Source organism: Petaurus breviceps, unplaced genomic scaffold (genome assembly GCF_028583685.1).
Source record: "Petaurus breviceps papuanus isolate PSGF00001 unplaced genomic scaffold, PetGlider_PUasm1.0 91041, whole genome shotgun sequence".
Classification (NCBI taxonomy): Eukaryota; Metazoa; Chordata; class Mammalia; order Diprotodontia; family Petauridae; genus Petaurus; species Petaurus breviceps.
Genome location: NW_027187400.1, coordinates 10,644,547 through 10,653,391, shown reverse-complemented (window position 1 = coordinate 10,653,391; position 8,845 = coordinate 10,644,547).

The window sequence follows — 8,845 nt, the reverse complement described above, 5'->3', positions numbered from 1 at the left end:
CTGTAAAAGGGGAAAGCTGGACTATATGACCTCTAAGCTCCAGATTCTATAAATAAGAAAGCAACGATCTAATTCATACTAATGAGCGATTAGCTATTTTTAACCCTTTTAGATGGATCTGCATTTTAACATTGAAGCCTTTTGGTCCAAATGATTCTCTACTAGGTAGAATTTCTGGGCTAGTGACCTTCTTCTTTTTTTTTTTTTAAAGCAATCAGGGTTAAGTAACTTGCTCAAGGTTACACGGCCAGTTATTGCTGGGTGTGGTGCTGAGTGTCTGAGCCCGAGATTTGATCTCCAGGTCATCCCAACACTGGAGCCGGTGCTCTTACTCACTGAGCCACCTGGCTGCCCCTAAGCAATTGGGGTTAAGTAACTTGCTCAAGGTTACACGGCCAGGTGTTTCTGGGTGGGTGCTAAGTTTCTGGGTGGGTGCTAAGACCATGCCACCAGTCTGAGGGTTAATCGCGCTTGCTTAACCTGCTTGGATCTGGATTTCGGTCTAGGGTGGAGGGTCCTGGGGTGTTTGACCAGGTTGCCAGAGTGTGTGGAGGCTTCAGAGAGGGCACTCAACTAATACCTTCAGCAGCTGAGAAAACCCCAGCAATTGGGATGAAGTTCCCCTATCTGGTAGCAGAATCCTGCTGTGGCAAAAAGCCCAAAAGTCAAGTAATTGAGTGGCAACATGAGCAAACGAGGGAAGCAAAACAAGCAGAGCAACCCAACTTTACACTCCTATTTTGGGGACAAAAAGGAACAGGAGTAAGACAGCAAACAGAACTGCTGCACCAAAAGCTCCCAAGAAAAATACGAGCTGGTTACAGGCCATAGAGGACCTTAAGAATGATTTTGCAAACCAAATAAGAGAAATGGAAGAAAAATTTGGAAGAGAAATGAGAACAATGCAAGAAAATTATGAAATGAGAGTCAACAACCTAACTGAAGAAAATAACACCTTAAAAAATAGACTAACTCAAATGGCAAAAGAGACTCAAAAAGGCAATGAGGAGAAGAATGCCTTAAAAAGCTGAATTTGCCAGATGGAAAAAGAATCTCAAAAGCTTACTGAAGAGAATCATTTCTTCAGAATTAGATTGGAGCAAATGGAAGCTAGTGGCTATATGAGAAATCAAGATACTATTAAACAGATCCAAACAAATGAAAAAAATAGAAGGCAATGTGAAATATCTCATTGGGAAAACCACTGGCCTGGAAAATAGATCAGGAGAGATAATTTAAAAATTATTGGACTACATGAAAACCTTATCAGAGAAAAAGGTCAGCTAGGTGGTGCAAGGGATAGAGTGCCATGTCTGGAGCCAGGAAGACCTGAGTTCAAATCTGGCCTCACATACTTAATAGCTGTGTGACCCTGGGCAAGTCATTTAACCCTGTTTGCTTCAGTTTCCTCATCTATAAAATGAGCTGGAGGAGAAAATGGCAAACTTTACCAAGAAAACCCCAGATGGAGTCATGAAGAGTCAGATATGACTGAAACAGCTGAACACTACCACCACCACCAAAGGAAAGAGCTTGATAAACCCTAAATCACTATAGGAATCAAGGAGAAGCATCCTTATTAGCATTGCTATTATTTATGGGGCTACTAGGTAAGCTGATTAACACCCTTCCACCTAAAAATCTCCTCCTTGGGCTCAGGTCCCCCAACTTGACCCTACATTTTACAGTTTTTTTTCCCTTGCCTTCATTTCCAAAGTCTCCAAGCAGTCCCCAGTACTAGAGTGGGGGATCAAGGCAATCCAGGGGCAACTGTATTTGTGAATAACTCCTTTATAAGCTTGGAGTCTATAAGTTGAAGTTTGCCTGATTCATAGGACTGGTCTTTGGGCTTCGAGTCAGAAATCTAGCTCTAGTGTGGCCTCTCCCATGAATTTATTGTGTGACCTGGGACAAGTCACTTCCCTTGGTCTTAGTTTTTTCATCTGTAAAATGGTAGGCCTGAACTAGGACTCTCTGATTGAAATAGGGCTCCCCTTGCTTCCTGCAACAGAAATTAGTTTTCCCTAAAAGGCAGCAAAGCTGTCCCCAGGACCTGTTTGACCCCTGCCTCCCTTGATGCTGATTGCTAGTCACCTAAGGTCATGAAAGTTCCCACACCCTCCTTAGACATGGCATTTGTCTGAAGAGCACACAAATCACCATGCTCTGCCCTGCTGACTAAAAGAGACTCCCTGTCTAGAGAAGGTCAGTACCATGATATTCTTGTTGTATACCTTTGCTTTGTTGGGGCAAAGTAAACCTCGATTTGTTAACTGTTCACGGATTTTCAAATGCCTCATTTTGTCTCTGAACTAACAGAATGCTGGCATTAGATCCATTCCTAACAGACACTAAAGTTTCTTCCAACTCTCACATTCTAAATTTTGACATTCTCTGTTCTAAGTTTCCTCTCAACTCTGACATCCTCTGTTCTAAGGGCCCTCCCAGCTCTGACTTTCTGTGTTCTAAGAGCCCTCCCAACTCTGACATTTTGTGTTCTGAGGTCCTTCCCAGTTCTGACATCCTGTGTTCTAAGAACCCTCTCAGCTCTGACATTCCCTGTTCCAATGCCCCTCTCAGCTCTGATATTTTGGCTTCTAAGGCCCCTCCCAGTTCTGACATTCTATGCTCTAAGGCCCCTCCCTTCTCTCACATTCTGTGTTCTAATACCCTTCTCAGTTCTGACATTCTAAGAATCCTGTCAGGCCAGACATTCTATGTTCTAAAGGGCCTCTCACTTTTGACATTCCCTGTTCTAATTCCCATCTCAGCTCTGATATTCTGACTTCTAATGTTCTCCCAGCCCTGACATTCTGGGTTTTAAGGCTCTCCCAGGTCTGATATTCTATGTTCTAATGACCTTCCCAGGCCTGACTATTTCTGGCTCTAACATCCTCTAATTGTATGACTATAAGAGTGTTCTGATTCTGTTCTTTAACATGAGAACCTGATGGGCTCAGACAGTTACTATAGGGGGCTAGAAAGAAGGGGGGAGATGTGTTAGTGCTCCAGGGCACAGTGGAGACCCACCCAGCTTCAGGAGCAGTCCACCTCCCTGTTAACCTACATCATTCCCGCCTCTAATTTGAGCCCCCCCTCCTCGCCCCTGCATTTCTGCTACAAAGACCAACCACACGGGCCTCATTTAGCTGACGGCTTCTCTAACTTCATTATCAAAAGGCCTGGCTCCTCATTAGAATGACTTTCTTTCTCTACCATCCCAGGCGACTGGGGAAAGGGTCAGCTGCACTCATGAAATTCTCAGACCTCGAAGGGTTTAAATTTCCATGTTTTTTCCTGTGTTGGAGCCATCAGAAAATGATGAATAAAAGATGAAAATTGGGGAGCTCCTCTGGCATCCAGAGAAATGTGCTGAGCATTTAGAGCGAGAAGATTAGAGACAAACACTCCTCTCTGAATACCCCCAAAAAGCCCCATCAAACTTCAAACAGAGAATAAACAAAATTGCTCTCCTCTGGCTTTGAAACAGCCAGAACCCAGAGGGGGAGATGAAAGGGCTGGACTTCGGGCAGGAACTGAGGCCAATGGGAGAGTAAGGGGATGGTCAGGAAGCTCACTATGACCTTGGGAAAACAATAAGAATAGTTAATGTTTATACACTCTAATGTGTCAGACACTATGGAAAGCACTGTACAACTCATCTCATCTGGTCTTCACAACAAGGTGTTATTATTATCCCCATTTTACAGATGAGAAAACTGAGGGGAACAGAGATTAAGTGACTTGCCCCAGGGTAGCATAGCTAGTGACTGAGGCAGGTTTTGAACTGAGGTCTTCCTGATTCCAGGCCCAGCACTAACCACTGTACCACCTACCCCAGTATCTTACCAGTAAAATGAAAGATTTGGATCAGATCACTTCCAAGGTCACATTTTCTATTTTATGTCTGTCTCATCTCTGATAGCCTGTGTTCATAATGCCCTTCCAGTCCTTACATTCTCTATTCTAAGGTCCCCTCTAAGTGTAACATGTTTTGTTCTAAGTTCTCTTCTAATTTTCGTGTTCTTATGTTCTATGGCCCCTCACATTCTATCTTCTATTTCCTTTCCAGCTCTCACATTTTGTGCTCTAATTTCCCTTCTGTCTCTGATAATCTTTGTTCTAATTCCCATCCCATCTCTGCAGATCTGTATTCAAAGGCCCCTCCCAGCTCTGGAGATTTTAGTGAGATGCAGGCTTAATGTAAGTCAACAATGTGATACAATAGTCAAAGCATCTAATGCATTCATAAGAAAGATGATGCTATCAGAGAAAAGGAGGTCAGAGTTGCCAGATCACATCTTCAATTCTGCATTCTGTTCTTGGTGCCACAGTCCCACTGCTTAGGAGGGACATTGATAAACTAAATAGAATCCAGAAGAAAGTCATCAAAAAGGAGCCATGTCATATGAGAATCAGCAAAGCCAATACCATGAGACAGGATACCTGGGGGTGGTCATGCTGGATCACAACAGAGTACTCTGGGGAGATAGGATAATTGTCACTAAACATCTGAAAGGTGGGCATGAGGGAGAGGGACTGTACTTTTGCCATTTGGCCCCACAGGCAGAACTGGGAGCAATAGGTAGAAACTTCAAAGAAATTAATTTAGGTTTGATGTCAGGGGAAGCTTCCTAACAATTGGAGAGGCCCAAAAGTGACTTGAGAAGTTGTGTCTCTCCTAACTTCTTCAAGCAGAAGGTTAGTGACCCATGTTGGAGTAAGTCTCAGGGGGTGTAGGTTAGACTAGAGGACACTGAGGCACCTCCTGATAAAAACCCTGTGATTCTGTGTATGTGGGGGTGGGTAGGACCAATGCCAAAGGTTCCTCATAAAAGGCTCTTCACATTTGTTCCTCATCCTTTTCTACAATAACCATGGATTGATACCATGGAGTTGTGGTTTTTCCACATTAACTGGCATAGAATGTCAATGCTTAGAAGGACCTAAGGACATAGAAAGTCAGAGCTGGAAAGAACCTTAGAACATAAAATGTTAGATCTGGGAAGGACCTTAAATGACAGAATATGAGAGGCAGAAGGGCCCTTAAGAAATGGAATTTTAGAATTTGACACTAGAGTATAAGATGTCGAAACTGAAAGGGACCTTAGAATGAAAAATGCCATATCTGGAAGAGACCTAGAACACAAAATTCAGAGATGGGAGGAACCTTAAAATATATAATTTTGGGACTGGAAAGGACTCTAGAGCATAAGATATCAGAACTAAAAGGGACCATAGAAAATAAGACATTATATCTGGAAGGGACATTAGAAAAGAATTTCAGACGTGAGAGAGACCTTAGAACATAGAATATTAAGACTGGAGTCCTTGGAGATGATCTAGTACATGCCACTAATTTTTCAAAAGAAGAAATTGAGCTCAGAAAGGCAGAAGAAACTTTCCCCCTAAATTGAAAAGTGTATTAGTGATAGAGTGAGAACTTGAATTCTGGTCTCCTGACTATGGAGTTTATTCTTTCCACTTCACCTCACAGTCCAGAGAATATGGCATAAGATTATCACTAAGGTTTCATTTACTTATGAAAACAATCATCCACCTCAAAGAAATTTGAGATATCTTTAACTAACTAAGACACTTTCTTAGACCTCAAGAGTTCAGCTCTAAGGAGCCATGGCTTTCCATGGGGATTGTCCTAGACTGCCAGTGACTGGGAACCGAAGGAACTATCCTTGGTACTGAAATTACACTACCCAAGTCCATTGAAAAAACTTTGAAGACTAGCCTGTAAGATTCTGCCGGACAGCAAGACAGCTCACCTCCCTCCCATCTTTGCAAAGGTAGAGGACTAAGGATTAAGCAAACTACATATATGGCCACACTTGGCTAATATCTTGGTTAGTTTCAATAAACTGCTTCTCTCTCTCTCTCTCTCTCTCTCTCTCTCTCTCTCTCTCTCTCTCTCTCTCTCTCTCTCTCTCTCTCTCTCTCTCTCTCTCTCTCTCTCTCTCTCTCTCTTTCTCTGTGTGTCTTTGTTTCTCTCTGTGTGTCTCTCTGTCTCTGTCTCTCTGTCTTTCTCTCTCTCTCTGTCTCTCTATTTCTCTCTGTCTCTCTCTCTCCCCTTTCCTCCCTGCCTCCCTTCCTCCCATTCTCTCTCTCTCTCAAAGATGGCTAGATGGATGAGCAAGAGGGAGGCACATTTTGGAAAATGAAGGTGATTTAAAAGCAAAATAAATGAGTGACTACACTTTTAAAAAAATCTCCACCTCTCACTGAGACTCCTGTTACTACTCTGAAAGAGGAAATTTGGCATAGTGGATAGAGCAATAGAATTGGAGTCGGGGGAGGGTTCAAATCCTGCCTCTGACATTTACTAGTGAGACCATGGGAAAATCATTCACACTCTACAAGCTTCAGTTTCTTCATTTATAAATTGGCAGTAATAATGCCTGTAATATTTACCTTGCAGTTATGATTAGGTTCAAATGTGATTATGCATGTAAAAGACTTTAAAACTTCAAAGTACCATACAGATTTCAATTATTATTTTTACTCTATGAACCTTCTCCTGTCCATAACTAAACTGACTTCAGACTTTTAAGATGATCTCCTTTAAGTTCCCTGAGACATAACTCCTAGGATTCATGAGAAATCAGAGCCAGAAGGGATCTTAATGTTTAATATGGGAATGTCACTGTGGGCTTAAGGACGATTGATCTAATGGTGTTTCAGCAGCTGACTGGGGCAGCTAGGTGACTCAGTGGATAGAGAGACAGATCTGGAGTCAAGAAGACCTGAGTTCAAATCCAGCCTCAGACACTTAGTAGCTGTGTGACCCTGGGCAAGTCACTTAACCCTGTTTACCTCAGTTCCCGCATCTGCAAAATGAGCTAGAAAAGAAAATGGCAAACCACTGCAGTATCTTTGCCAAGAAAAACCCAAATGGCGTCATGAAGAGTCAGACACAACTGAAACAAATATATGGCAACAGCAACAAGCATCTGACTGACTGCTCTGGATTAGGAAGGATGACTGGGGCCCCGCCCAGTGCAATGGATGACAGGGTCCAGTAAGTATAGGATGGTAAAGTGAGATGGGGATGAGGCAAGGTGGAGCGGAGCAGGAAAGGGTGAATGTGGAAGGTGAGGGAGATTGAGAAAAGGGTTCTAGGTAGGCAATAGGGAAACTTGGTTGGCAGTGAAGTTGCCAGAAAGGAGGCATAAATGAGTCAGTGTGATGTAGCAGCCAAACAGAATGAACCCTAATGTGATCTTGGTTAGCACTGAGAGGGGCATAGCTTCCAGAAATGAAGAGGTGAGCTGACAGTTCCTTTGTCTTCTGCTCTGGTCAGACTGCATATGGAGAAATATTACGTTCAGTTCTAGGTATCAGAGTTTAAAAAGGTCCTGGAATTCACATCATGTGATAATCAGTTGAAAAAAGGAAGTATGTTTAGCCTAGAGAAAGTGGGTGGTTAGGATTTGATAGCTGCTTTAAGTATTTGAAAGGGTTGCCTAGGAGAAGAAGGAATAAACTCCTTTAGTTTGGTCCCAAAGGGAAGAAGTAGGAATAATGGATAGAAGTGGCAAAGAGAACAATTTAGATTTGCTATAAGGAGACACTTCCTGACACTGGCTTGGAAGGTCTTCAAACAGAGGGTGGATGATCACTTGTCAGATGCATTATAGTGGGGATTCATTGTGTGTATGGCTTGGATTAGATGATGGTTGCTGAAATACCTCCCATTTCTCCAATTCTGTGAGTCATTGGATGAGGTTAATTATGGAAAAAGAGAAAGAGGCAGAATGGTTCTAGGTAAGCATCAAATGGAGAGGCAAGAGTCCCAGATTCTCTTTCTGGCTTTACCATGAACACAATGTGTGACCTTGGTCAAATAACTTCCCCTCTCTAGACCTCAGTTTCATAATATGTAAAATGAAGGAGATGGATTAGATTCTTTCTCAAATCCCTTTGATGCTATATTCTAAGATCCCTCTTGGCTCTGAAATTCTGTGTCCTAACATCCCTTCCCATTCTAACATCTTGTATTCTAAGGTCCCTTGTAGATCTGATACTCTGTTCTAAAGACCTTTCTAGCTCAAACAGTCTATGATCCTATAACTCTGTTTGGACTTGAAATCAAATCTGCCACCACGAAATTCCTCAAATGTCCTTCTCCCAGCCTTTGAGCTCTGTCAGTTCAGTCTCCCTTTCTCATCTCCTCCTTTCCCTCTACTCTGCCCTGCCCTTACATCTCCTGTCTTCTCTTTGGCTTTTTTCCCACCCCTCCCCCTCTGCTCACTTTTTTGTTTTATTTTGTTTAAGGGATACATGAAAAATGGATGAGGTGCCCCAGCCCAGTGAATGGATTCTGATTCGATTAGTGCTGATGTTTCTTTCATGAGAGATGGGATCTCTCCTCAGGGCTCTCACCTGCAGAAACCGAGTTCAGTCACGGAAGCTGTTGGATGAATTGCCTCTGCGTTCACATCTCTTCTCACCACCCCCTCCCCACTCCCATCTCAGCTCAGCAAGGCTGTGCTGTTTTGTGCTCCTTCCCAGCCCTGCTACTCCCAGATGATGCCCCTCTCCTTTCTTCTTCCTACCAATAGCTTCATGTCCTGGGATTCCCTAAGGCCAGCTCCTGGAGGATTGGAGCAAGAACCTCAGCTTACACTGTTTTACTTTTACTTTACTTTACTTTAGATCATACACTGTTGAATGTTAGTGACTTTAGAAAATAGAATGTCAGATTTGAAAGTGGCCTCAGAATATAGAATAATGGAGCTGGAGAGGAACTTTAGAACACAGAATGCCAGAGCTGGAAAGAACAGTCCAGTGCCCTTATTTTAGAGGTCAAGGAACTAAGACCCAGGGAGGGGAA